The sequence below is a fragment of the Protopterus annectens genome, chromosome 4.part0 (genome assembly GCF_019279795.1).
Source record: "Protopterus annectens isolate FY-2018-M chromosome 4.part0, PAN1.0, whole genome shotgun sequence".
In the NCBI taxonomy this organism is placed as follows: Eukaryota; Metazoa; Chordata; order Ceratodontiformes; family Protopteridae; genus Protopterus; species Protopterus annectens.
In genome coordinates this window covers 1,347,077,501-1,347,102,531 of record NC_056733.1, presented here as the reverse complement: position 1 = coordinate 1,347,102,531, position 25,031 = coordinate 1,347,077,501, and the positions used below count along the sequence as shown (strand labels likewise).

The window sequence follows — 25,031 nt, the reverse complement described above, 5'->3', positions numbered from 1 at the left end:
GTGCATTGCTGTCAGTTTGTGCTAAATTTAATCAACGCACGATTAAACGTCTGTATATTTTTGCTTCTAAATATTTTGTCTCAAGATTTAACTATCCAGAAATGTCATTTGTTAGCAATCCGACTACTGGAATACCTAAAGAAAAAAACACAAAGAAAAAGACAGACCAAGGTCCAAAACAGACTAGGTTTCTCCTAAGCCAGTTGCCGGTATTCAGTTAGGCGCTTTCACAGCCCATGATGCCTGCTACTTTTGATTCGCAGGCCTCTACTAAGACCCATTTGGAATGCCGCAAGATACTGAACCCGTGGATGTCTCTACCTTAGATGGGTCTGGAGCCGCTGAGCAGGCACCAGCTTCTGAGGGTGTTCAGGCCTAAAGATTTGTATATTAAACAGATGCCATCTTCCCATCTTCAAAACTAAGGCCAAAAACTACTTCTATGTCTAAAAAACTGACACTTGGGCCATGTGTACAGGCCCCAATGCCCAAAAAATTATCAAAATGGCTGAAAATATTACCTTGATCAGGGGTACCCATCCCCCTCCTGCAAAGAGGCCTAGGCAAGGCACTGACTGAGCCTTCAGATCAGGTTTCTATTTCTTCTGATTCCCCTTCTGATCAGGATTTATCTATACCCACTTATGAGGACTCTGATGCAGAAGACTGCATCCCTTCTGCTTCTCCCCCTGAGGATTTCTAAACTTTGCATACCTTAAGGTAACACCTCCACTGGGAGAGTCGGGATTTCTCTGAATCTAAAAAGAGACTTGGGGATTTTCTTCCTCTGCCTCAGCAGGCATAGGCCTTTGGCTTTACCTCCTGTTCTAGATGTTGTTGTTTTCTCAGAATTCAGTATGACTCCTGACTCATGACTCCTGACTCCCTGCCTTCGGCTCCTAGTAAGCCAGACGGGTACTACAGGGTTCCTGACTACCACAAATTCCTTTTCAAAAATCCTACTGCTGACCCTGAAACCATTTCTCAGGGTCCCAAGGGTGTTAAGGCCTCTACTGCTAAAAATCCTACCTCATCTGACCGAGATTCCAGGGTGCTGGATAGATGGGGTAAGAAGGTTTACACGTCTGCAACCTTGGCAATCAGGACTTTTCTGTCAATTTCATATGCTTAAATATCAACAGCATTTCATGGGTTTGCTTAAACAGAAAATGATGATTTCTGACGAGTTGCAGGATTTATTACATTCAGCTGAACAAGTTGGAAAACCATACTTTGCAATGTGGTTTTGATTCCTTGGAGGCCTCTTGCAGGGCTGCTGTAACTGGATCTGTGATTTAGAAGGCATGCTTGGCTCAAGGAGCAAAGTCTGCCTGACCATGTTAAAGCCAAATGTTTGGATGCTCCTTTACAACAGGACAGTCTCTTTGGAAATAAGGCTGAAGAAGTTTTGAAAAAGATGGAAGATGAAGCTAAATCTACGCAAACTGTGAAAGATTTCTTACAAGTGCAGCCACCCAGATTTAGTAGACACTGGCCTACTAAAAACTAATTCTTTCCAGTACCCACTAGAGGCTCCAGGTTTCAGTCGCAAGGAACTTTTTAGAACAAAGCAATGGGGTGCCTCCACCTCCAAATGTAGAAGCAACAAGGCACCTCCCTATAGTAAAAAGTCTCAATGACTTTCCACTGCAATCACCAAGCACTTTCTTTTGACCGCCCCTTTGGGGGGAAACTGGCACTTCATGCACGAAACTGGCAACTGATTACCCAGGACAAATGGGTTTTAAATATAGTATCCCAGGGATACAGATTTCATTTCCACATGTTGCCAATCCCAAACGGATGGCCAGATCTGCCTCCAAATCAGTGGACAGAGGCCCAGACACAAGTTATGTCCCTCATGAATATGGGGGCTATTCAACCAGTACTAGAAAAGGGACAAGGTTTCTATTAGACTTTTCGTGGTACCCAGAAAAGACCAGTCATGGCGTCCAATTCTGGACTTATCCATTCTAAATACATTTCTGGACATTCCAAAATTCAAGATGCTGACTCAACCGTTACTACCTATGCTAGGCAAATATGCTTGGTTGGTAACTCTAGACTTAAGAGCCTTACTTGCATATCCCAATCAGGGAATCTTGCAGAAGATACCTCTGCTTCAAAGCAGGCTACTTGCATTACCAGTTCTCTGCACTGCCCTTTGGCTTATCTACTGCGCCCAGGGTCTTCCCAAAATGCTTGGCACCAGTAATTGCATTTTGCAGGCAAAGGAATATTCAGATTTATCCATACCTGGACGATTGTTTAACTCGGGCAGAAAACAAGGACACTCTTCTAAAACCTCTGGCGTTTGTTAAAGGGGTTCCAACTTGTCTAGGGTACACCATAAACTAAAAGAAATCACAACTGGTAGCCTCTCAAAAAATTACATTCCTGGGTGCAAGCTTGAATAACAACTGCCCAGATGACTTGCCTTGTGCCAGAAAAGCAAATTCAATTGATGACCGACTTCAAACAGGTGGCCACAAAAACCCAGCTATCTGCAAGACAAATTCTGCAGGCCATAGGGTTCATGGCCTCCTGCATTCTTCTAATTCCATATGAAAGCCTGCATATGAGGAAACTTCAATGGTACCGAAAAAGCTTATGGAGTCAACATTGTCACAGCCTGGAAACAATAAATGTTATGTAGTCCAATCTTGCCTACATTCTTACCCGTGGGGTTCGGAGCCGAATGTCTGCTCCGACTTGGCCATACTTTAGCTCAAAGTCTTTCTATTGGGTGGGCTAAGATGGTATCCCATGCTGCACTGCTCTCTATCCCCAGATCTTGTTTGCCGCTCGTGTAGCTCGGACGTGGTCTTGCTCTTGGCTGTGGCTAAGTACCTTTTCTTCTTTATAGCAGAGAAGTTTATTGCAAAAAAAAAAAAACTATTTTCATAGCTGTTTGTGTGTGTTTCTTGAGCTGTGTTGTGGAAAAGTTGTTTTTTCTTAAGTTGTTTTTTCTTAAGTTGTTTTTTCTTAAGTTGTTTTTTCTTAAGTTGTTTTTTCTTAAGTTGTTTTTTCTTAAGTTGTTTTTTCTTAAGTTGTTTTTTCTTAAGTTGTTTTTTCTTAAGTTGTTTTTTCTTAAGTTGTTTTTTCTTAAGTTGTTTTTTCTTAAGTTGTTTTTTCTTAAGTTGTTTTTTCTTAAGTTGTTTTTTCTTAAGTTGTTTTTTCTTAAGTTGTTTTTTCTTATAGCGTGTTCTTGTGGTATCCCACTAGCTGTTTCCAACGGGCTAGGCCCGTTTCAGTTAGAGGACCTAGTCTGTCCCTTTGCTTTCCTTGTGTGCTAACTTTTTCCCTTGGGCTAAAACAGTTTAAATTAGAGGAATTAGTCCTCCCCCCCTGTACTTGTGTCTAGGACCGTTTTAGTTAGAGGTCTTTGTGGTGTACTGTGTTTGTCCTGTTCCCGCACTTGTGGCTGATCTTCATGTTTCACTGTTGCAGTCATTACATTTGGGTAATCCTGCTGGCAGGTTGCCCTCAGTCGTCCTGAATTCCAATGTCTTGGGTCCTGCGTCGGCCGCTGTCGCCCTTTACCTGACGTCAGGTTGTCAGGGGTATAAAAGATGTAGCTGACACCATTTTCTTCAGTCTTTCTTGCCGTGCGGTGCCCGAACCAGAAGCAGTTCGCAAGCACCCGTCAGCCAACTCCTGAGATTTTCGTGTTCGAATTTCAGATCCGAAGTCTTCATTAAAAGCTAAGTACCCCGTTGGGGAAGCTTTTTTTTTTTTCTTGCTCCAGACCGATGTCAGAAAAAGTTAATAACTGTATTTCTTGTGGGAAGCAAATACCTCATAAGGACTTTCATTCTTACTGTATTCCTTGCCTAGGCCCTGACCACGACGTTTCAAGTTGTCGGTTTTGTGCTAGATTTAACCAACGCACTATTAAGCGTTGGTACAATTTTGCATTAAGGTATTTTGGGCGCAGATTTAATCATATAATGTCGTATAGCCATCCGACTACTGGAGTTCACAAAAAACGCAAAGAAAGACAGGCAACCGAGGTCCAAAACAGACTACGAAGCTTCTCCTAAGCCAGTTGCCAGTTCTCAGTGAGGCACTTTCGCAGCCCCTGACGCCCGCTACTTTAGAGTCGCAGGCCGCTACTGACTCTCATCTGGAGTCGGTCAGGCCGCTGTAAACTCGAGGTATTGGAGCCTTGGAAACTATTCCGTCAGATGGGTCCAGAGCTGCTGAGCAGGCATCTGCTTCTGAGGTGTATTCAGACCTAAACAATTATACATTAAACCGACTTCAGCTTCAAAGGCAAAGACTAAAGCACCTTTAAAGGCAAAGAGTTCACCAGCCACATGGACAGGCCTCCATGCCCAAAAAACAGATGCTCAAAATGGCCGAAGACTTGATTACCTTGATCAGGGGCTCCCATCCCCCTCCTGACCTAGATCAGGGGTTCCCATCCCCTCCTGATGAGGCCTAGGCAAGAGACAGCCTATGAATCTTCAGATCAAGTTTCCATTTCCTCTGATTCCTCTTCTGATCAGGAATATTCACTTCCCCCTGAGGATTCTGATGCTGAAGAATCTATTCCTTCAGCTTCTCCTCCTGAGGACTACTCTTTTGGGGAAACCTTGCATACCATGAGGGAGCATTTCCACTGGGAGAGCCAAGATTTTTCTGAATCTGAGAGGCTCAAGGACTTCCTTTTACTACCTCAACACAGGCCTCTAGCTATTCCACCTGTGTTAGACATTGTAGATGTGTTTTCAGAGTCTAGTCTGACCCCTGACTCCTTGACTCCTTACCTCCAGCTCCTGTTAAGCCTGTCGGATACCACAGAGTTCCTGACTCTCATAAATTCCTTTTCAAAAACCCTGCTGCGGACCCAGAAACTATTTTTCAGGGTCCCAAAGGGGTTAAGGCTTCCACTGCAAAAAAACTCTACCCCCTCTGATAGAGATTCTAGGGCACTGGATAGATGAGGAAAAAAGATTTACACATCTGCTACCTTTGCTATAAGGGCCTTAAACTGCCAGTTTCATATGCTCATATATCAGCAATATGTCATGACACTGCTTAAACAGAAAATGTTAGTAAATTCTGAATGTGCAGAAAAAGAAATGCAGGATTTATTGCATGCAGCTGAACAATTTGGAAGGCATACTTTGCAGTGTGGTTTTGATTCTCTAGAGGCCTCCTGTAGGGCTGCAGTTACGGGTCCTGTAATTAGGAGGCATGCTTGGTTAAAGGAACAAAATCTGCCTGACCATGTCAAAGCTAACTTATTAGATGCACCATTACAGCATGATACCTTGTTTGGTGTTAAAGCAGAAGAGGTGTTAAAGTGGAGGACAAAGCTAAATCTATGCAAACGGTCAAAGATTTTTTTGCAAGTACAGCCACCTAGGTTTAGCAGGCACTGGCCTACAAAGAATTGGTCCTTTCCAGTGTCGGACAGACCTCAAAGGGGCAGATCCAGACGCCCTAGAGGCAGATTCCAGCCGCAAGGCTCGTACAGGTCTAAGCAATGGAGTGCGTCTACCTCCAAAACTGGAGAAGACGAATCACAACCATACAGGAAACTGTCCCAGTGACTTCCCCCTGCCCTGCACCAAGCACTTATCTTCTGGCAGCACCCTTAGGGGGAAAAATAGCACTTTTTACTCAAAATTGGCACATCATAGCACAGGACAAATGGGTTCTAGACTTAGTGTCACAAGGCCACAAGTTTCACTTCCATACCCTGCCAAGGGCAAACGGTTGGCCAGACCTGCCAAAACATCAGTGGGCAGAGGCTCAACAAGTCTTATTCCTCATGGACAAGTGCCACAGCAAGAGCAGGGACAAGGATTTTACTCAAGACTGTTCTTTGTACCCAGAAAGGACAAAGCATGGAGATTCCTGGATATACCAAAATGCAAGATGTTGACCTTGCAGCAGCTTCTGCCCATGCTGGGCAGAAAGGCTTGGCTTGTGATTTTAGACCTAAAAGAGGCATACCTGCATGTCCCAATCAGACAATCATGCAGAAGATACCTCAGATTCAAGGCTGGCTCAAAGCATTACCAATTCTCTGCGCTGCCCTTTGGCTTATCTACTGTGCCCAGGGTCTTCACAAAGTGCCTGGTACCAGTAATTGCTTTCTGCAGATAGAGGAATACAAATATATCCTTAGTTGGACGACTGCCTCATTCAAGCAGAGAACAAGGACATTCTACTACAGCATCTGGCGTTTGTGAAAATACTTTTAACATGCCTAGGGTACACAGTCAACGAAAAGAAATCAAAACTAGTACCATCTCAAGAGGTAATATTCCTGGGTGCAAGCTTAAATACAACTACCCAGATGGCTTATCTCACTTCAGACAAACAAAGGCAACTGACTACCTATTTCAAGGGAATGGCAACAAAGGCCCAGTTATTTGCAAGAAAAATTCTGCAGGCTTCATGGCATCCTGCATCCTACTAATTCCATATGCAAGACTGCATATGAGGAAACGTCAGTGGTACCTAAAAAGTGTCTGGACACATTGCCACAGCCTGGAAACAATGATTATTCTCATTCCCTACCTGCAACAGAAGTTTCGATGGTGGGCAAAGGCTTGTTACCAAAACAAGGGACAGCCATTCTCACTAGCCCCAGCCAGGCAGAACCTAACAATGGATGCATCAGATTATGCCTGGGGGGCCCACATGGCAGGAAGAGGCATCCAGGGCACTTAGTCCACAAATCAAATGCATCTACATATCAATCAAAAAGAGATGCTAGCTGTTCAAAATGCCCTAACAGCCTTCAAGGACCTAATTCATCCGGGACGACTACTGATAGACAACACCACGGTCATGTGGTACAACCCCATTTGCAGACTAGCCATGGCTTTATGGGACACAGCATTGACTTGCCAAGTTCATCTGCAGGCACAATTCCTGCCAGGAAAGGAAAATACTCTGGCAGACGAACTAAGCAGAAACCTCATGGATCCCCACGAGTGGCACCTGGATCCACAAGTCTTCAGCATGATAACCAAGACATGGGGACACCCGGGCATAGATCTGTTTGCCTCCACTCACAACTATCAACTAAAAGGATTCTGCACAAGGACTTATCACAGACAAACATGTAAAGTGGACGCCTTATCTTTCAACTGGAAACAGTATATGCCTTTCCTCCACTGCCTCTCCTCCCCAAGGTATTCCTAAAGGTCAGATAGAAGAAACCAAAAATGATTCTGATTGCCCCAGACTGGCCCCGCCAGTACTGGTATCTGATCTTAAGGAACTTGTCTCAATGCCCAGCCTGGACCTTACTTCAAATACCTCATCTACTGGCCCAACAAAAAATCGGATTCTGCGCAGCCAACTCGGGACTCTAAACCTGGCAGCATGGCTGATTAATGTAGCCATACAAAGCACACCTCTCAGTAAAGCTGTGATTGATGTCATTTTGGAAGCCAGAAGGCCTTATGTCCTTCGGCTTATCCCAGTCAGGGGTCGCCACAGCGGAACACAGGTCCGCTAATGTTTGGCAGAGTATTTTTATGTGCCGAGTTACCAGCCCTAATGCACAGCCTTCAAGGAAGGCATGCCCATTCATGCATGCCTCCACACAGAAGACGCTCGAGCTGAGAATCAAACGGGACAACGTCTTGCTGTGCGACAACAACGCTACCGCAGCACCACTACCGCGAGTTCAGAAAATCCTATGCTGGGAAATGGGAAGAGATTTTGTGCTTGGAACCAAGCTCAAGGAACTGAAGCAAGCTGTACAAAATCTTCCTCAGATTTTGCAATATTTAACTGAGATGCTGGACAAAGGCCTATCTTTTTCATAAATTAAAATTCATGCCTCTGCCATTTCGGCTCATTACAATACAGAGCCACCACTCTTTTCTCATCCTTTATTAAGGCAGTACCTCAGAGGAGCCAAAAATTTAAGGCCTCCAAGGAGATTGCCCATACCTGCATGGGACCTCAATTATGTCTTGGAAAAACTCACCTTACCTCCTTTTGAGCCATTTGCTACTGCGGATATAAAGTTTTTATCTTGGAAAACAGCTCTGTTCCTAGCAATAACCTCTGCAAGATGAGTGTCCGCTACAAGCTGTCATGGCTGTGGAACCTTTTATCATTTTTTATCCAGACAGGGTCTCTCTGAGGACAAACCTTACATTTCTGCCTAAGGTGGTGTCCAGTGTAGCCCTTAACCAAACTATTTATTTACCAGCTTTTTATCCAAATCCACAGAACAAGGGGGAGAAAATTCTGCATTCTTTGGATGTACACAGACAACTTGGATTCTATTTGGACAAAACTAAAGTTTTCAGAAAGACAGAACAATTACTAGTGGCATTTGCTGCAGGATCACAAGGAAAGGCCATCTCCAAGCAGACTATGTCAAAGTGGATAGGCCACTGCATTCGTTTCTGCTACTCACAGCATGGCAAGCCAGTACCTAAGGGCATTAGGCCACATTCAACCAGAGCTGCAGCCACTTCTGCAGCCTTTCTCAGGGGAGTACCAACCAAAGACATTTTAGAAGCTGAAACTTGGGAGTTCAGTACACACCTTTACAAAGCATTACAATCTGCCACTTTACTCTAAATCCTGGGCAGGCTTTGCCACTGCAGATGTTCATCGTGCATACAGCTGCAGTCATTACAGATGGGTTCTCCTGCCGTCAGGCGGGTCCTCGGTCAGCCGAATTCCAAAGTCTTGGTCCGGCATCTGTTGTTGTCACCTTCTTCCCTGACGTCAGTGCGACAGGGGTATATAAGACACGGCCGACACCATTTTCTTCAGTCTTTTTTGCCGCGCGGTGCCCAAAGCAGAAGCAGTTCGCAAGTGCCGGTCGGCCAGCTCCTGAAATTACGAAAATTTGGAAACCGAAGTCTTCTTTAAAGCTAAGTACCCGTTAGAAACTTTTCTTGCCTCAGACCGATGTCAGACAAAGTTAACAATTGTATTTCTTGTGGGAAGCAAATATTGCATAAGGATTTCCATTCCCTCTGTATTCCTTGTTTAGGCCCAGACCACAACGTCTCGGGCTGTCGCTTTTGTGCTACCTTTAATAAACGCACTATTAAGCGTCGGGCGGAGTTCGCCCAGCACTTTTTTGGTAAAGCTTTTAACTATAAAATGTCGTCGGAGACTCAGACTTGCGTTTTGTCCAAAAAACGCAAGGACAAAGACCGACACCACGCCAAGACCGGCTACACGTGGTCCGGTTCTCAGTGAGGCGCCTACGCAGCCCCTGACTACCAACGACGTTTCTCTGGCGGTGTCCTCTGTACCCGAGACCGCAGGTTCCTCGGCCCACACCCTGACTACAGCTACCGAAGCCACTGTGAGTGTTGAACCTCTTAATGTGGACAGATCTACTTCCACCCATGGTGTCTTCAGACCTTCTTCCTTTTCCATCAAGGCCTTTACTAAGTCTAAATCGGCCATGCACTCTCAGAGGCCTGTTGCACAGGGCCCATCTACAGGCCCCATGCCTAAAAAGCAGATGCTCAAAATGGCTAGGATTTAATTACTGTTATCAGGGGTTCCCAACCCCCACTGGACAAGAGACCCAGAGTGGAGGAAGAATCTCCCTCTTTTGACCAGGGCTCCTTTATTTCAGAACATTCTGATGAAGAGGAGCATTCGTACTCCCCTTTTGAAGATTCTGATGCAGAACAGTCCATTCCTTCTGTATCCCCCCCCAGAGGATTTCTCATTCGGGGAAACCTTGCATACCTTGAGGGAACACTTCCACTGGGAAGGCCAGGATTTTTCAGATTCAAAGAAAAGGCTTAGGGAATTTCTTCTACTACCTCAGCACAGGCCTCTGGCGATACCTCCTGTCTTGGACATACTTGATGATGTTTATTCAGAGGCTTGCCTTAATCCGGATTCCCTGCCTCCAGCCCCAGTCAAGCCTGATAGGTACTACAGAGTTCCTAACTCACACCAATTTCTTTACAAAAGCCATAATGCTGACCCAGAAACCATTTCTCAGGGACCCAAGGGAATGAAGGCCTCTACTGCTAAGAATCCATTACCTTCCGAAAGAGAGTCTAGATCCTTAGAAAGGTGGGGAAAAAAGGTATATACCTCGGCCACTCTAGCCATGAGGGCCTTAAATTGTCAGTTCCATATGCTTAAATATCAGCAGTTTCTGTTATCACAATTAAAGAATAAAATGTCACAACCTGAACAACCAGATCTGAAGGAGTTGCAGGATATGATGTATAGTGCAGAACAAGTGGGTAAGCACACCTTGCAATGTGGTTATGATGCTCTAGAGGCCTCAAGTAGAGCTGCAGTTGCAGGATCAGTCATTCGTAGACATGCCTGGCTTAGGGAACAAACCCTGCCTGATCATGCCAAGGCTAAATTACTAGATGCTCCTTTACAAAAGGATGTATTATTTGGTACTAATGCTGAGGAAGTACTAAGGAAAATGGAAGAAAAAGCTAAATCTATGCAAACTGTTAAGGCTTTTCTACAGGTACAACCACCACGTTTTGGTAGAAATTGGCCTACAAAAAACTGGTCCTTTCCAGCCACGGACAAGCCCCAAAGAGGTAGATACAGACGCGGAAGGGGCAGAGGACAATCTCAAGGATCATATAGAGGCAGACAATGGCAACCTCCAGCATCAAGAGGTGGCGAAGACAATGCACAGCAATACAGAAAACAAACCCAATGACTTTCCCCTTTGCATGCCAAACAAGGCTCAAGTGGCAGCACCCTTGGGAGGAAAGCTGGCATTATTTTCAAAAAAAATTGGCATGTTGTCACAAAAGACAAATGGATCCTGGACATTATAAACAGAGACTACAGATTTCATTTTCACACTCTTCCAAAAATGAGAGGCATGCCGAACCTGCCACACAATCAAAGGGCAGAGGCTCAAATACAAATTTCAAAGCTCATGGACATGAAAGCTATTCAAGAGGTACCTACTCACGAGCAAGGTCAAGGTTTTTATTCCAGACTATTCCTGGTACCAAGGAAGGGAACCGATTGGAGACCCATTTTGGACTTATCCATCCTAAACACATTTCTACTAGTACCAAAATTAAAGATGCTCACCTTACAGCAGCTTCTTCCCATGCTGGGCAAGGGGTCTTGGCTGGTAACATTGGACCTCAAGGAGGCATACCTGCATGTCCCAATCAGACAAAGCTGCAGAAGATACCTCAGATTTCTTGCAGGTTCAATCCACTATCAATTCTCTGCATTGCCCTTTGGCTTATCTACTGTGCCCAGAGTATTCACGAAATGCCTGGCATCAGTAATTGCCTACTGCAGACTTCAAGGGATACAAATATACCCTTATTTGGATGACTGCCTGATCCAAGCGGACAGCAAGCACATACTTCTGGAGCATCTGGCTTATGTAACACAGTTATTGAATTCTCTGGGATACACAGTCAACAAAGAGAAATCCAGGCTTAACACCATCTCAGAAAATAATTTTCCTGGGTGCCAACTTGGACACAAACACCCAGATGGCCTATCTTACGCCAGAAAAACAGGGGCAACTAACTCAGTACTTCAAGATACTTGCAAATTGTACCATGCTAACTCCATGGAAAATCCTGCAGGCTCTGGGATTCATGGCATCTTGCATTCTTCTAATCCCATGTGCAAAGTTGCATTGGTTGCTGTCGCCTCTTCCCTGACGTCAGTGTGCCAAGGGTATAAAAGATGCAGCAGACACCATTTTCTTCAGTCTTTCTAGCCCCGAGGTGCCCGAAGCATAAGCAAGTTCGCATGTGCCGGTCGGCCGACTCCTGATATTTTCGTGTTAGAATTTCAGATCCGAAGTCTTCATTAAAAGCGAAGTACCCTGTTGGGGAAACTCTTTTTTCTTGCTCCAGACCGATGTCAGAAAAAGTTAATAATTGCATTTCTTGTGGGAAGCAAATACCTCATAAAGACTTTCATTCTTACTGTATTCCTTGCCTAGGCCCTGACCACGACGTTGCTAGTTGTCAGTTTTGTGCTAGATTTAACCAACGCACTATTAAGAGTCTGTACGATTTTGCATTACCCTATTTTGGCAGAAGATTTAATTATACGATGTCGTCGGATAGCCATCAGACTACCGGAATTCACAAGAAACTCATAGAAAAGGACAGGCATCAGAGGTCCAAAACCGCTTCTTCTAAGCCAGTCGCCGGTTCTCAGTGAGGCGCCTTTGCAGCCCCTGACGCCACTTTAGACCCGCAGGCTGCTACCGACTCCCACGTGGAGTCGACTAGGCCACTGGAAGCTCAAGGTATTGGACCTTCGGAGACTATTCCCTCAGATGGGTCCAGAGCCGCTGAGCAGGCATCTGCTTCTGAGGGTGTTTTTAGACCTACTCAGTTATACATTAAAATGACTTCAGCTTCAAAGGCAAAGACTAAAGCACCTTTAACGACAAAGAAACAAGTACAACAGCCTCATGGACAGGCCTCCATGCCCAAAAAACAGATGCTCAGAATGGCCGAAGACCTTACTTTGATCAGGGGTTCCCATCCCCCGCCTGATAAAAGGCCTAGGCAAGAGACAGAATATGAATCTTCAGATCAGGTTTCAGTTTCATCCGATTCCTCTCCAGCATCAGAATCCTCATAGGGAGGAAGAGAGTATTCCTGATCAGAAGAATCTATCCCTTCAGCCTCTCCTCCTGAGGATTACTCTCTTGGGGAAACCTTGCATACCATGAGGGAGCATTTTCACTGGGGGAAACCTTGCATACCATGAGGGAGCATTTTCACTGGGAGAGCCAAGATTTTTCAGTATCTAAGAAAAGGCTCAAAGACTTCCTTTTACTACCACAACACAGGCCCCTAGCAATTCCACCTGTTAGACATTGTAGATGTATTTTCAGAGTCCAGTCTGACCCCTGACTCCTTACCTCCAGCTCCTGTTAAGCCGGACAGGTACTACAGGGTTCCTGACTCTCATAAATTCCTTTTCAAAAACCCTGCTGCTGCTGACCCAGAAACTATCTCTCAGGGTCCCAAAAGAGTCCAGGCTTCCGCTGCAAAAAACCCTACACCCTCACAGTGATTCAGGAGCATTGGACAGATGGGGTTTCATATGTTGGTGTCTGCAGCATATTATTGGATTGCTTAAACAGAAAATTATGTTGATTCCTGACTGCTGAAAATAAAGGATTTACAGGATTTAATGCATTCTGCTGAACAAGTTGGAAAACATACTTTGTAGTGTGGTTTTGATTCACTAGAGGCATCTTTCAGGGCTGCTGTGACTGCGTCTGTACTTAGAAGGCATTCTTGGCTTAAGGAGCAATCCTTGCCAGATCATGTTAAAGCTAAATTGCTGGATGCTCCCTTAAATCAGGACCGCTTGTGTGGCAACAGAGCAGAAGTACTTAAAAAGATGGAGGCAAAATCTAAATCAATGCAAACTGTTAAAGATTTCCTGCAAGTACAGCCTCCAAGATTTAGTAGGTATTGGCCCTCAAAGAATTGGTCCTTTCCTGTCTCTTCCAGGGCTTCAGTCCAAAACCAGAACCAGTAGAGCACCCAGGCTTCAGTCCCAGGATGCACACAGGACTAAGCAGTGGGAGGCTCCTACTTCCAAATCAGGGAGTAGTAAAACCCCTCCTCCCCCATGGTAAGTGGTCTCAATGACTTTAACACTTCCAAGCACTTCTCAACTGACTGCTTCTTTAGGGGGAAAGATTGCTCTGCAGGCAAAAAACTGGGTACTCATTACCCATGAAAAAGTTTCCCAAGGATACACATTCCACTTCCACACTTTACCAATCCCAAATGGTTGGCCAGATCTACCCCTAAATCAGTGGGCAGAGGCTCAAAAGCAAGATGTTCTTTGTTTCACTGTTGCAGTCATTACATTTGGGTAATCTGCTGGCAGGTTGCCCTCAGTCGGCCTGAATAACAAAGTTTTGGGTCCTGCGTCGGTTGCTGTCTCCTCTTCCATGACGTCACGGGTATAAAACATGCAGCCGACGCCATTTTAATTAGTCTTTCTTGCCGCGCGAAGCAGAAGCAGTTCTCAAGTGCCGGTCGGCCAACTCCTGAAATTTTCGGTTTTCGAGTTTCAGAACCGAAGTCTTCAAACTAAAGCCAAGTACCCCGTTGGGGAAACTTTTTCTTGCTCCTTACTGATGTCAGTAAAAGTTAATAATTGCATTACTTGTGGGAAGCAAATACCTCATAAGGATTTTCATTTGTAGTGTATTCCTTGCCTAGGCCCTGATCACAACGTGCCTTGCTGTCTGTTTTGTGCTAAATTTAACCAACACACTATTAAGCGTCTGTATATCTTTGCTTCTAAATATTTTGGTTCAAGATTTAACTACCCTGAAATGTCGTCTGTTAGCAGTCAGACTACCAGAGTTCACAAAAAACGCAAGGAAAAAGACCGTTTTGGTACAAAACTGACTAAGTTTCTCCTAAGCCAGTTGCCGGTACTCATTGAGGTGCTTTCGCAGCCCCTGATGCCCTCTACTTTTGAGTCGTAAGCCTCTACCGAGACCCATTCAGAGTCCTGTATGCCGCGAGATTCGCAAAGTATTGAACCCGCGGATGTCTCTTCCTTGGATGTGTCCGGAGCCGCTGAATAGACACCGGCTTCTGAGGGTGTTTTCAGGCCTCAACATTGTTATATTAAACAGACGCCATTAACAAAAAAACAGTCAAACTCAACTTTTATGTCTAAAAAACCAACGCATGAGCCATGTGCTCAGGCCCCTATGCCTAAAAAACAAATTATCAAAATGGCTGAAGATTTAACTACCTTGATCGGGGGTTCCCAACCCCCCTTACTAAGAGGCCTAGGCAAGGCACTGATTATGAATCTTTAGATCAGGTTTCCATTTCTTCTGATTCCTCTTCTGATCTGGAATTTTCTATTCCACCTTATGAGGATTATGATGCAGAGGAATCCATCCCATCTGCATCTCCTCCTGAGGATTATTCTTTTGGAGAGACTTTGCATACTTTAAGGGAACATTCTCACTGGGAGAGTCAGGACTTCTCTGAATCCAAAAAGAGGCTTAGGGATTTCCTCCTCCTCCTTCCTCGGCATAGGCCTTTAGCAATACCTCCTGTGTTAGACATTGTTGATGATGTGTTCTCTGACTCAAGCATGGCTCCTGATTCCCTGCCTCCAGCTCCTAGTAAGCCAGACAGATATCACAGGGTTCCTGACTCCCACAGATTTCTTTTCAAAAAGCCTGGTGCTGATCCTGACACTATTTCTCAGGGTCCCAAGGGTGTTGAGGCTTCTACAGCCAAAAATCCTACCCCTTCTGATAGAGATTCCAGGGCGCTGGTAAGAAGGTTTATACGTCTGCATCCTTGGCAATCAGGGCTTTAAACTGCCAGTTTCATATGCTTAAATATCAACAGCATGTTATGGGCTTACTGAAACAGAAATTATTTATTTATGATTGTGTGGAAAATAGTTACAGGATTTATTGCATTCAGCCGAACAGGTTGGAAAGCATACTTTGCAATGTGGTTTTGATTCCTTGGAGGCCACTTGTAGGGCCGCCATTACTGGATCTGTGATAAGAAGGCATGTCTGGCTCAAGGAGCAAAATCTGCCTGATCATGTTAAAGCTAAATTGTTGGATGCCCCTTTGCAGCATGATACTTTGTTTGGTAATAAGGCGGTTTTAAAGAAAATGGAAGACAAAGCTAAATCTATGTAAACTGTAAAAGATTTCTTGCAAGTGCAGCCACCCAGGTTCAGTAGGCACTGGCCTACTAAAAATTGGTCCTTTCCTGTGTCCAACAGAGCCACTCGGGGCAAACCCAGGCACTCAAAAGGCTCCAGATATCAATCACAGGGATCTTGCAGGTCAAAGCAGTGGGGTGCCTCCACCTCCAAATCTGGAGGTAACAAAGCACAGCCCTACAGTAAGCAGTCTCAATGACTTTCCTCTACCATCTCCAAGCACTTATCTTTTGGCAGCCCACTTGGGGGAAAACTAGGACTTCATGCCCAAAATTGGCAGTTAATTAACCAGGACAAGTGGGTATTAAACATAGTATCCCAGGGGTACAGATTTCATTTCCATACTTTGGATGGCCAGATGTACCACAAAACCAGTGGGCAGAGGCCCAGAAATGAGTCATGTCCCTCATGGATATGGGGGCTTTTCAACCAGTACCAGAAAAGGACAAGGATTTTATTCAAGACTTTTTCTGATGCCCAGAAAAGACCATTCATGGCGTCCAATACTGGACTTATCGATTCTGAACACTATGTTCATCGTGTTTCACTGTTGCAGTCATTACTCTTGGGTTATCCTGTTGGCAGGCTACCCGCAGTCGGCCCGAGTTCCAAAGTCTAGGTCCGGCGTCGGTTGCTGTCGCCTCCTCCCTGATGTCAGTGCGCCAGGGGTATAAAAGATGCAGCCGATGCCATTTTCTTCAGTCTTTCTTGCCATGTGGTGCCCGAAACAAAAGCAGTTGGCAAGTGCCGGTCGGCCGACTCCTGACATTTTCAAAACTGAATTTAAGAACCAAAGTCTTCATTAAAGCCAAGTACCCCATTTGAGAAACTTTTTTCTTGCTCCAGACAGATGTCAGAAAAAGTTAACAATTGTATTTCTTGTGGGAAGCAAATACCTCAAGGATTTTCGCTCTTACTGTATTCCTTGCCTAGGTCCTGATCACAACGTTGCTAGCTGTCAGTTTTGTTATAGATTCAACCAACGCACTATCCAGCGTTGGTTCGATTTTGCTTTTCATTACTTTGGTCGAAGATTTAATTATATAATGCCGGCGGAGCAGCCGACTACCGGAGTTAACAAAAAACACAAGGATAGGCATCCGAGGTCCAAAACCGACGAAGCCTCTTCTAGGCCAGTCGCCGGTTCTCAGTGAGGCGCATTTGCAGCCCCTGACACCCGCTACCTGAGCCACAGGCCGCTACAGACTCCCACGTGGAGCCAGCTGGGCCTCTGGATACTCAAGGTATTGGACACTCTGAAATCAATCCCTCAGATGGGTCCGGAACCGCTGAGCAGGCATCGGCTTCTGAGGGTGTCTTCAGACCTACACAACTATATATTAACCCATCCTCAGCTTCAAAGGCAAAGACTAAAGCAGTTCTAAAGACAAAGAAACAAGTACAGCATTCTCCTATTCAGACTCCATGCCTAAAACCAGATGCTCAAAATGGACGAAGACCTAATTACTTTGATCAGGGGCTCCCATCCCCCTCCTGATAAGAGGCCTAGGCAAGAGACAGAGTATGATTCTTCTGATTCCTCTTCTGAACAGGATTTCTCCATGCTTCCCTATGAGGATTCTGATGCTGAAGAATCCATTCCTTCAGCCTCCCCTCCTGAGGACTATCCCTTTGGGGGAACACTGCATACTATGAGGGAGCATTTCCACTGGGAGAGCCAAGATTATTCTGAGTCCAAGAAAAGGCTCAGAGACTTCCTGCTTCTTTCTCGGCATAGACCCCTTGTCATTCCTCTTGTTTTAGACATTGTAGTAGATGTATTGTCAGAGTCCGGACTATCCCCTGACTCTTTAGGCACTTGCTAAGCCAGACAGATACTACAGGGTCCCGGATTCTCATAAATTCCTATATAAAAACCTCGCTGCTGACCCAGAAACTATATCTCAGGGTCCCAAGGGGGTTAAAGATTCCACTGCAAAAAACCCTGTCCCCTCTGATAGGGATTCTAGGGCTCTAGACAGATGGGGGTATACATTTCTGCCACCCTGGCTGTAAGGGCTTTAAATTGTCAATTTCATATGCTTAAATATCAGCAATATTTAATGTCACTACTTAAATAGAAAATGTTGACAAATACTGAATGTTCAGAGAACAAGGAATTGCAGGATTTATTGCATGCAACTGAACAAGTGGGAAAGCATACTTTGCAATGTGGTTATGATTCACTGGAGGCCTCTTGCAGGGCCGCTGTTACAGGTTCTGTTATTAGAAGGCATGCTTGGTTAAAGGAACAAAATCTGCCTGATCATGTTAAAGCAAAATTATTAGATGCACCATTACAGCATGATACTTTGTTTGGTACTAAAGCAGAAGAGGTGTTGAAAAAATTGGAGGATAAAGCAAAATCCATAGAGACAGTCAAGGATTTCTTACAGGTACAGCCACCCAGGTTTAGCAGGAACTGGCCTTCTAAAAATTAGTCCTTTCCAGTGTCAGACAGACCACAAAGAGGCAGATACAGGTGGCCCAGAGGCAGATCTCAGCCCCAAGGCTTATACAGGCCTAAACAATGGGGTGCTCCTACCTCCAAAAACAGAGAAGACAAATCACAGCCTTACAGGAAACAGTCCCAATGACTTTCCTCTACCAGTTCCAAGCAGTTTCCTTTTGACAGCCCCCTTAGGGGGAAAACTAGCTCTTTTTTCATCAAATTGGCAAATGGTTACCCAAGACAAATGGGTTCTGAACGTGTCCCAAGACTACAAGTTCCATTTTCACACCCTACCAAGGCCAAAGGGCATGTCAGACCTGCCACACAGTCAATGGGCAGAGGCACAAAAACAAATTACAGCCCTCATGGACATGAGGGCCATTCAGCAAGTACCACAAGAGCAGGGCAAGGATTTTACTCCAGACTTTTTCTAGTACCCAGGAAGGACAAAAACCTGGACACCAATTCTGGACCTATCTATACTAAATATGTTTCTGGAAGTTCCAAAATTCAAGATGTTGACTCTTCAGCAGCTACTGACCATGCTGGGCAAGAGGGCTTGGCTAGTAACTTTGGACCTAAAAGAGGAATACCTGCATGTCCCAATCAGACAGTCTTGCAGAAGATACCTCAGATTCAAAGCTGGCTCAATGCATTACCAATTTTCTACACTGCTCTTTGGCTTATCTACTGCGCCCAGGGTCTTTACAAAATGCCTGGCACCAGTAATTGCGTTTTGCAGACAAAAAGGAATACAAATTTATCCCTACTTGGACGATTGCCTAATTCAAGCAGAGAACATAGACACTCTTCTAAAGCATCTGGTGTTTGTAAAAAGATTACTAATTGGCCTAGGGTACACAGTAAACGAAAAGAAATCAAAACTAGTACCCTCTCAAGAGATAATATTCCTGGGCGCAAGCTTAAATACAACTGCCCAGATGGCTTATCTCATGCCAGACAAAAACAACTGACTACTTACTTCAAGAAATTGGCAGCAAAAACCCCCCACTTATCTGCAAAGAAAATCCTGCAGGCCTTGGGTTTCATGGCATCCTGCATTCTACTAATTTCATATGCCAGACTGCATATCAGGAAACTACAATGGTATCTGAAAAGTGTTTGGACTCTGCATTGTCACAGCCTGGAGACAGTAATTGCACTCATTTCCTGCCTACAGCAGGAGTTTCGATGGTGGGCAGAAGCCTGTCACCACAACAAGGGTCTGCCATTCAGTTTACCCACAGCCAGACAGACACTGACAACGGATGCATCATATTATGCCTGGGGGGCCCATATGGCAGGAAAATATATTTGGGGCACATGGCCTACAAACCAGATGCATCTTCACATCAATCAAAAAGAGATGCTAGCTGTTCAAAATGCCATGACAGCTTTCAAGGACCTGCTTCATCCAGGACAAAGACAGACAACACTACAGTCATGTGGTGTAAAAACAAGCAGGGAGGTGGTACTTCCTACCCCCTCTGCAGACAAGCAATGACATTATGGGACACAGCATTAGCCTTTCAAATTCACCTGCAAGCACAATTCCTGCCAGGAAAAACAAATACTCTGGCAGACGAACTAAGAAGAAACCTCATGGATCCCCACGAATGGAAACTGGATCCACAAGTCTTCAGGATGACAATAAGGAAATGGGGATGCCCAGACATAGATCTATTTGCCTCCCCTCACAACTGTCAATTTCAGAGATTTTGCACAAGGATTTACCACAAGCAAGCATGGAAAGTGGACGCCCTATCATTCAGCTGGAAAAATCTAACAGTATATGCTTTTCCCCCACTATCTCTCCTTCCCAGAGTACTCCTAAAGGTCAAGAGAAGCCAAAAATGATTCTGATTGCACCAGACTGGCCACGCCAGCACTGGTACCCAATCCTGAAGAGCTTATCTCAAGGTCCAGCACTGATACTTCCTCAAACGTCTCACTTGCTGACCCAACAAAACAATCCGATCCTGCACAGCCAACTCAGGACCTTAAATCTGGCAGCATGGTGGATAATGTAGCCATTCTGAACACTCCTCTTTCAAAAGCTGTTATGGATGTTATCTTGGAGGCCAGGAGGCCCAGTACCAGAAAGTCTTATGCAGAAAAATGGAAAAGATTCTGTGCTTGGAACCAGGAGCAAGGCATTGACACGACTGTACCAAACATTCCTCAGATTTTACAATACCTGACTGAGATGCTGAACAAAGGCCTTTCTTTCTCATCAGTTAAGATTCATGCCTCTGCCATTTCTGCACACTTACAATACGGAACCACCTATCTTTTCTCACCCTTTAATAAGGCAGTACCTCAGAGGGGCCAAAAACATTAGGCCTCCAAGGAGAGCACCAGTTCTGGCCTGGGACCTCAGTTTTGTTTTGGAAAAATTCACACTGCCTCCTTTCGAGCCAGCATCAACAGTGGATATTAAATTCTTATCCTGGAAAACAGCTCTGCTCCTAGCCATTACCTCTGCAAGGCGAGTCTCGGAGTTACAAGCACTCATGGCTGTGGAACCCTTCATAATTTTTCATCCAGACAGGGTTTCTCTGAGGACAAACCCTACATTTATGCCCAAGGTTGTGTCCAGTATGACCCTCAATCAAACCATTCACTTGCCTACCTTTTACCCAAATCCACAGAACAAGGATGAGAAAATTCTGCATTCTTTGGACATACACAGGCAGTTACATTTCTACTTGGACAGAACTAAAGCTTTCAGAAAGACTGAGCAACTTGTCATATGCTGCAGGATCACAAGGAAAGGCTATCTCAAAACAGACTATTTCTAAATGGATAGGCCATTGCATCCATTTCTGCTGTTCTCAACATGGCAAATCAGTGCCCAAGGGCATTAGGCCTCATTCCACCAGAGCAGCAGCCACTTCAGCAGCCTTCCTCAGGGGAGTACCAACCAAAGAAATCTTAGAGGCTGCAACTTGGAGTTCAGTGCACACCTTTACAAAGCACTACCACTTGCATCTCTACTCTAGTCCAGAGCAGGCTTCACAACTGCAGTTCTGCAGGGCCTCATAGCCTCTCCTAATCCTATTTAGCCCAGCCACCCTTCCTCAGCTTTGGGATTCAACCCAAGAGTAATAACTGCAACAGTGAAACACGATGAACATAGTACAGTTGTGTACCTACCATAAATGTAGTGTATTCACTGTTGCAGTCCAGGTTACCCACCCACCTTCCCCCTTCTCTTTGCTGGGACTTATCTGCACTTCTCTATCCTATGCAACCTTTTTGGTGTATTTGCTTGTAGATGAAGGAAATGTTATTTTTGTGTGTGCATTTCTTATTGATATATTTTTCAGCCTACCTATTTGGGGCACCTGACATCTGGGGCAAGAAAAAACTGAAGAAAATGGCGTCTGCTGCATCTTTTTATACCCCTGGCGCACTGTCCTCCGGGAGGAGGTGACAGCAACCGACACCGGACCTAGACTTTGGAACTCTGCCGACTGCGGGTAGCCTGCCAGCAGGATAACCCTAGAGTATTGACTGCAACAGTGAATACATTCTTAACATCTACATTTATGGTAGGTACACAACTGTACTTGGACATTTCAAAATGCTGACTTTACAACAGCTACTGCCTGTGCTGGGCAAGAATGCTTGGTTAGTAACTCTAGACTTGAGAGGCATACCTGCATATCCAAATAAGAGAATCTTGCAGAATATACCTCCTCTTCAAAGCAGTTTTTTTGCATTACCAATTCTCTGCACTGCCCTTTGGCTTATCTACTGTGCCCAGGGTCTTTACAAAGTGCCTGGCACCAGTAATTGCATTTTGCAGACAAAGAAACATTCAAATTTATCCTTATCTGGACGATTGTCTCATTCAGGCAGAGGACAAAGACACTCTATTCTTCAACATCTGGCGTTTGTAAAAAGACTTCTAGCATGCCTAGGGTACACCATAAACGAAAAGAAATCACAACTGGTACCCTCTCAAGTAATTACATTCCTGGGTGCAAGCTTGAGTACAACTGCCCCAGATGGCTTACCTCACGCCAGACAAATGCAATTGACAACATACTTCAAACAAATGGCAACAAAAACCCAGTTATCTGTAAGACAAATTCTGCAGGCTTTGGGGTTCATGGCATCCTGCATTCTACTAATTCCATATGTGAGACTGCATATGAGGAAACTTCAATGGTACCTAAAAAGCTTATGGAGTCAACATGGTCACAGCCTGGAAACAAATGATTCCTCTCATTTCCTGCCTACAACAGGAGTTTCTTTGGTGGACAGAGACATGTCACCAAAACAAGGGACTGTCATTCACTCTACCCCCTGCCACCCAAACCTTAACAGATGCATTAGACTATGGTGGGGAGGCCCACCTGGCAGGGAGATGCATTCAGGGCAAATGGAGCCCAAACCAAATGCATCTGCATATCAACCAGAAAGAAATGCTAGCTGTTCAGAATGCTCGGACAGCCTTCAAGGACTTATTTCATCCAGGACAACTACTGATAGACTGACAACACCACAGTTATGTGGTACATAAACAAGCTTGGGGGTATCCATTCCTACCCCCTTTGCAGACTAGCCATGGCTTTGTGGAGCATGGCCTTGACTTACCAAATACATCTTCAAGCTCAGTTCCTGCCAGGAAAGCAAAATACTCTGGCAGACGACCCAAGTAGAAATCTTATGGACCCGCACGAATGGAAACTGTATGCACAAATCTTCAGCATGTTAACACAGAAATGGGGAAGGCCAGACATAGATCTATGTGCCTCTCCAAAACTATCCGTTGGACATATTCTGCACAAGAACTCCTCACAAAAAAGCATGGAAAGTGGATGCTGTGTCCTTCAGCTGGAAAAACCTATCGGTCTATGCCTTTCCCCCTCTGCCTCTACTCTCCAAGGTCTTACTAAGAGTCAGACAGGAAAAAACAAAAATGATTCTAATTGCTCCGGACTGGCCTCGCCAACACTGGTACCCGCTTCTAAGGAATATGTCACGCACCTTCCTCCGTGGTACTTGCCTCAAACACCTTATCTACTGTCTCAGCAGAACTGTCAAATTCTGCACACTCCATTCCAAACTCTGAATCTTGCAGCATGACTAAACTAATTATTCAAACCACATCTCTCAGTAAACCTGTGATGGATGTCCTTTTGGAAGCCAGAAGGCCTAGAAAATCTTGTGCTGATAAATGGAAGAGATTCTGTGCTTGGAACTAAGCACAAGGAATAGACACAGCAAAGCCCAAGATTCCTCAGATTTTACAATACTTAACTGAGATGCTTGACAAGGGCCTATCTTTTTTTCAATAAAAATCCATTTGCCATCTCGGCTCATTACAGCACAGAGCCTCCCCTCTTATCTCAGAGGGGCCAAAAATGTAAGGCCTCCCAGGAGAACACCAACTTCTGCATGGGACCTCAATTTTGTGCTGGAAAGACTCACCCTGCCTCCTTTTGAACCAGCAGCTACTGCAGATATAAAATTTGTATCTTGGAAGACTGCTTTTCTTTTGGCAGTCACTTCAGCTAGAAGGGTTTCAGAACTACAGGCTCTCATGGTAGTGGAGCCTTTCATTATATTATACCCGGACAGGGTGGCCCTCGGGGCCAATCCTTCTCTTATGCCTAAGGTGGTATCCAGTGTGGTTCTTAACCAAGACCATTCACCTGCCAACATTTTTCCCAAATCCACAGAACAAGTGGGAACGGATTCTGCATTCATTGGATGTACACAGGCAACTAAGATTCTATTTAAACAGGACAAAATCTGTAAAAGTCTGCGTAATTGCTCATAGCATTTGCTGCAGGATCAGAGGGGAAGGCTATATCAAAGCAGACTATTTCTAAATGGATAAGCCACTGCATTCGTTTCTGATATTTGCACCATGGTAAACCTGTGCCCAAGGGGATCAGATCCCATTCCACCAGGGCTGCCTTTACTTCAGCAGCTTTTCTCAGAGGGGTCCCTACCAGAGACATTCTAGAAGCTGCTACTTGGAGCTCAGTTCATACGTTCACAAAGCATTACCATTTACCTCTTTTCTAAATCCAGGGCAGGCTTTGCCACTGCAGTCCTGCAGGGCCTTATAGCTGCTCCTAATGCTGTTTAGTTCCATCCTCCCATCCATAGCTTTGGGATTCTACCCAAATGTAATGACTGCAACAGTGAAACACAAAGAACATAGTACAGTTGTGAACACTTACCATAAATGTAGATGTTTATTCACTAGTGCAGTCTGGGTTACCCACCCACCATCCCCCATTCTATACCTTTTCTTTCCTTCACTATACTCAAAAGCCTTTTGTGGTGTATTTGCTTTTAGTTGAAGGTAAATTTTATGTTTCTAAGGTGCTGTTATATATTTACAGTTTATATATTGTGCTGCCCATTTGGGGGGCACCTGACATCTGGGGCAAGAAAAAAATGATTTAAAATGGAGTCTGCTGCATGTTTTATACCCCTGACGACCTGACTTCATGGAAGAGGAGACTGCAACCGACGCAGGACCCAAGGCTTTCTTATTCAGGCCGACTGAGGGCAACCTGCCAGCAGATTACCCATATGTAATGACTGCAACAGTGAATACACTCTAACATCTTCATTTATGGTAAGTGTACACAGTTGTACTTTCTTTCAAGTATAAGGGCTATTCAAACTGTCCCAGAAGAGGAAAGGGGACCAGGTTACTACTCGAGACTTTTTTCTGGTGCCCAGAAAAGACCACTCTTGGCATCCTTTCCTGGATCTCTCTATCCTAAACACCTTTTTGGTGATCCTAAAATTCAAGATGCTAACTCTTCACCAGTTGCTTCCTATGCTAGGCAAGGATGCCTGGTTGGCAACACTGGATTTAAAGGAAGCCTACCTGCACATCCCAATCAGGGAATCTTGCAGAAGATAC

The 25,031-nt window shown here is 44.8% G+C and overlaps 1 protein-coding gene across 2 annotated transcripts in view; it reads left to right on the top strand.

Moving 5' to 3' along the window:
* The window catches only part of LOC122799857 (grpE protein homolog 2, mitochondrial-like), a 159,789-nt gene that overhangs the window by 103,474 nt on the left and 31,284 nt on the right, over positions 1-25,031 (top strand). The gene's annotated exons all lie outside the window — the stretch shown is intronic.